This window comes from Clytia hemisphaerica, unplaced genomic scaffold (assembly GCF_902728285.1).
Source record: "Clytia hemisphaerica strain Z4C2 unplaced genomic scaffold, Clytia hemisphaerica genome assembly, whole genome shotgun sequence".
NCBI lineage: Eukaryota > Metazoa > Cnidaria > Hydrozoa > Leptothecata > Clytiidae > Clytia > Clytia hemisphaerica.
Genome location: NW_027104192.1, coordinates 1,064,048 through 1,068,831, shown reverse-complemented (window position 1 = coordinate 1,068,831; position 4,784 = coordinate 1,064,048). Strand labels below are relative to the sequence as shown.

The following is a 4,784-nucleotide window of genomic DNA, read 5'->3' as shown; positions in this document are numbered from 1 at the left end:
AAAAAGCTCCCATAGAGCTTAGAAAATGCTAACTTAATCGAAGAGATTTTCGATCTTTTAGAGTTTTACTGTTGATTCACGAAATATAGTTCACTCAAAAACTCGTTCCTTAAATTAAATCAAACTTAATCAAACCGACTTAAAAAATAGTTTGGGATAAATTTTAGGTCGATGGATGCATGGATAAATTTTAACAAAAATTAACAACCATTAATAACTATACATATAACCAATTTTAATTTTACAAATTTGCCTATCTTCCCGCAAAAGTTTCTTTTCTAAAAATATTACTTCACAATGTGAGACAAAAGTTACCTTGTATAGCATGGTCCCCGCTTGTTGCCAGTAACAACTTGTTAGTTTCTTTGACATTGTTGAGGTGACGATGTCTTTTGAGGCAGCACATCCCTTTGAAAACCTCATCGGTGAACAAGATGGGAACCTTAGGGAGAAGAGCAAAGAATCTTAAAATTGATCTTTAAAAAATATGTTCTAAGCAAAATTTGGCTTCCAAAATCTACTTTGGAATTATTATATATTATCGTGTTTTTCAATCAAAATCATACGACAACTATTACAAACGTATTATACCATCTTGGAATACTGCATACGTAGAATTACCTTATTGGAGAGTTAATTTATGAGCGAAGCAGTTTTGCTATATTGTGTTTAACTTCTATCCCAAAGCGAAAATTGGTCCAAAATTTGCTATATAAATCACATCTTCAAACCGATGATTTTGTCAAAATGACCTTGAATGGTTTGGCTTGAAGCCACAAGAGTTTTCTCGGTTTGCTAGCTATGACTGCAAAAAATGCCGTTTTAAAATGGTGTACCCTAGCAGTGAACAGAAAAAAATTACCGGAAGCCGAAAAAACAACACCCGCCGCCGCCCGCGCATCGCTCTTTTTTTCCTTAACGTTTGCCCGTTTTATTCAGAAATTATAGCTGAGTCAATACACCCAATAAATAAGGCAAAGTGCTCTAGTTTGCAATTTCTTTGATAGAGTTGACGGATTTACTAACCTCTGGCTTAAAAATGCTAGAGATATTTAGCTAGTGATGGTCAGTGGACTAAGAATGTCCTGAGTGAATTTTTTTAGAAAAGTCAATTAGTGAGGGAGTCTACTGAGATCCAAGAGTATCAATTACTTCTTTTTTCTTTGCAGCTTTCCAACAAACAGTAATTACGTAGACATGTCCAAAGCAATAATTGAGAAATTGACCTATTTGATCAATTCACATCACAATCATGAGGATGCTGTAAACTTTTAAAGAGAAGAAGGAGAAAACGACCAGTCACAGGAGGAAAATGATCATTTCCACATATCCATTGCTTGCCACAAAGAGCGAGGTGAGATATTCTTATTAATTTTATAAATTTCTTATTATTTCTTATTAACGATTTCCAAGTGTCTTGTTGCACTATTAGAAAACTGTATTCAGGGGTCATCTTTGTTATCATTGAATTATAAGTACTCCAGGTCTCTAACAGACGGGGGTCTGGAATAAGCAGGGGGTTGGAAAAATTAATTGCCTTAAAAAGGACTTTCTTTTTCTTAGAAAGGGGTTGATATCCAAGAATTGAGGTGAAATGAGGAATTTTTCAAAATATTTTTTCAAATTTTGATAAGCTGGTAGGGTGGTTTAAGAATGTCTCAGGTGGAAATTTGCGTTTATTTAGATACCAGAGAGTATTAGCCAATTCCCAAACTATCTGAGATCTTTCTGAGTTTGGTTGGAGGATGGTCCACCACCAGTCGGTTGGAAACCATAAAGAATATACCCATCCTTCGTATCACTACAACGGTGGAAAAAAACTACTTAACCAATGTTAGAGCAATGCTAGCTGGTTGTAAAACAGAAGAGTCGAAATTATGTAAGTAATTTGAAACCCTCCGCATGAAAAGTTTTTTCAGAGGGAATTTATTTCGCGAATTGGTAATAATAGAGTTATTATGGAATCCCGTGTAATTATAGGGCCAAAATCAGGGTGAGAACACGCATAGGGCGATTTCTGCACGTTTGTGATTTTAGAGATCTTTTTTTTCTGTTACATCTACAGAAAAAATCTATATATAATAAAATCCTCATCAGTCATGTCGCATTTTTTAATTAATTATTATTTATCTTTTTCTTTGCAAAAAATAACTATTTTGACTTTGGATATTGATATCTATTGAATAATCAAAGAGCTTTCATGATGTAGTGATTCAATCAAATTTCACAAGATAAACGTTTTAGAGGATTTTATTTTATATCTTTTTTTATCCACTTTTTCCGGACACCCTATATAACCCCTTAGTGACCTCTGGGCCAAATTCTAGCCTAAGACCCTTTTTTGTTGAAATTCTACAGGATTATTTGTTTTTAAAAAATGTACAGCACTTAAATAAGAAAATTTACTACAACTTGATTTATCGTTTCTTTGTTTTTTTTTTAGATGTGAAGAATTGTTTGAAACTGATGTTAGTTTCGTTTCTACTTAGAGAAAGTACTTTTGCAATATTTGATCCAACAAAAACGTATCCAAGGCTGGTTGGAACATCAGCATCATTCAACGAAACTGACCTAAGCACTGCTCTCCTTGAGAGTGCCTCATTTGATGTTAAAATCGAGGGACAGTTGGTTGCTCAGGCGAATGATTTCATCGAAGCATTTGCAGTGATGATCGCAACGTATTATGTATTCAACCTGGCCTACCCAAAAGAGTTGTTCATTAAGTTTTATTCAAAATACATTTTGGACATTGGAAAACATTTAGCAGAGTTAGTGGGTTAATAAATAAGTTGAAAAAGCTCTCCTCAAATCATTTAGTACTAAATCGCATGAGAAACCGAAAAAGACGAATTGATTTTCAAATTTGAAATAAAGATTGCATTCTTCTATTTGGTTCTCTAGTTCTCAATTTCTTTGTGGAGTCAAACTACCTTGTAAAAGATTCAATTTTTATCAAAGAGGATCAAAAGCTGTTCATAAGAGTTCGTGCAAGAGCATTTTTATTTATTCCAATTATTCTAGCTAATTATTCTGTATATTCTAACAAATAGTACACGCGTTTTTTATAGGAACATCAAAATTCGAAGAAGCCATCTTTGTTCTTAGCTTTTTTTATTTCAAGCCTCAAAATGTTCTTAATTAAGTCTTTTAATTTAAGTCTCAAAATTTTCTCTGGGGGACTTTATTGGCTCTAAACGCGATTTCCTCACTTATTAAGTCAGCTGGCTTCAAACAATTATCGACATGCTACACAAATTAGCCTTGAATTAAAATGTTCTTAATTTTTTGACCTCTCGAAGCTTTATGTTCTTATTTAAAAAAACTTGAGTATAATGATATAATATCTAATATAATTATTGATCTCATAAATTATATACTATTATATTTATTCTATTTTTTTATTTATTCAGTCTGAAATCGTTTTAAAAGGTGTCTATGAGCCACAAAATAGAGAATGGACTTATCGAAAAACAAGGTTTTCTTCTTTCAAAATCCTCAAATGGATTCTTGATTTCATATCTGCTTAATTTGCATGATTTAAAATAAGAAACTCAAGTCTGTTCACGATAAGGGTGCAGTTATTTTCTTATAGCTATAGGTTTTGGAGGAATTCTTCAATCATAATAATTTTAGTATTGTTGGAATCACTACTGCAAAAATGATAAATGATAATCTTTCCAACGATACTAAATCTATTATGATCGGAAAAATCCTTCTAAAGCTACAGACAGAGGAGAAGAACGAATCTCAAGATCAGAGTATTTGTCAAGACTCCTAACAATTGTACTAAACATTATAGATTATTATAACTTTGACTAACTTTTCTATGAATTTCAAAAAAGAAAATTATATTTCAACACTGATGATCTTCTAGCTTTTGTTTACTTCATAATCCTGAAATATAAAGAAAAGTCCTGTGATAACATTTTCTGTGTTTTACAATCAAGACCTGAAATAAATGCCTTTATATAAAGGTCTCTTTCGAACATCCTAATGGTCACAGTCGGTATAAGGCTTATTTTGAAACAAGCCCTTGAAGGTTTGAATTAGAATGAGACCGTATAGGTTCTGCGATAAAGGACTCCGATATGAGTCCTTAAAAGGTCTCTTTCAAACATCCTAATGGTTTTTTTTCGGACATCTTAATGGTCTAGTTACAATCAAGACCTTAAAAGGTTTAAATTATCATTCCTATAATGGTCTCTTTCGAACACCCTAATGGTTTCAATCGAGATACAATAACAAACCCTTGAAGGTCTCAATTAGAATAAGACCTTATAGGTTATGGGCAGCAAGAGAAGTAGTAAAAATTATTTTCTTTTCTAGACTTTCCTTATTCTATCAACAAAAAAGTTTTATGATTCAAACATGTTAAACTCATTAGCTTTAAACTTTCAGTACACCCTAAAACTTTGGTCATTAAACTTCAAACTTGATAATAAACGTCGAATTACAAGATCAGTTTTCGAGCTAGGAAAGGAAACCATTTTATTTGGAAAGTTTAGTCGGGTCGAATGACTAAATTGTAAATTTGGTCGGGAAAAGTGACGAATTTAAAATTTTGGTCGGGGAAAAGTGATGAAAATACCTCTTGGAGACGAAATTTTCACCCGATATTTTTAAACCCCGAAATTATTTTCCCCGATAAAGTATATGATGCTTCGATGTCCACACGATTCAAATTTCTCTTGCAATCGCTTTTGAACAGTACTTTATTAATGCATAATGGGATTAATTTTCGTGGGGATTAAATTACACGAATTTCGCGGATTAGGTTGTCGTCC

General features: G+C 32.7%; 1 long non-coding RNA gene across 1 annotated transcript; it reads left to right on the top strand.

Moving 5' to 3' along the window:
• Positions 1 to 1,081: 1,081 nt before the first annotated feature.
• On the top strand, positions 1,082 to 2,707 carry LOC136815086 (uncharacterized). The gene is made up of 3 exons (XR_010847674.1): positions 1,082 to 1,354; positions 1,723 to 1,879; positions 2,444 to 2,707. It is a non-coding gene; the product is annotated as an uncharacterized lncRNA (long non-coding RNA).
• Positions 2,708 to 4,784: the final 2,077 nt, after the last annotated feature.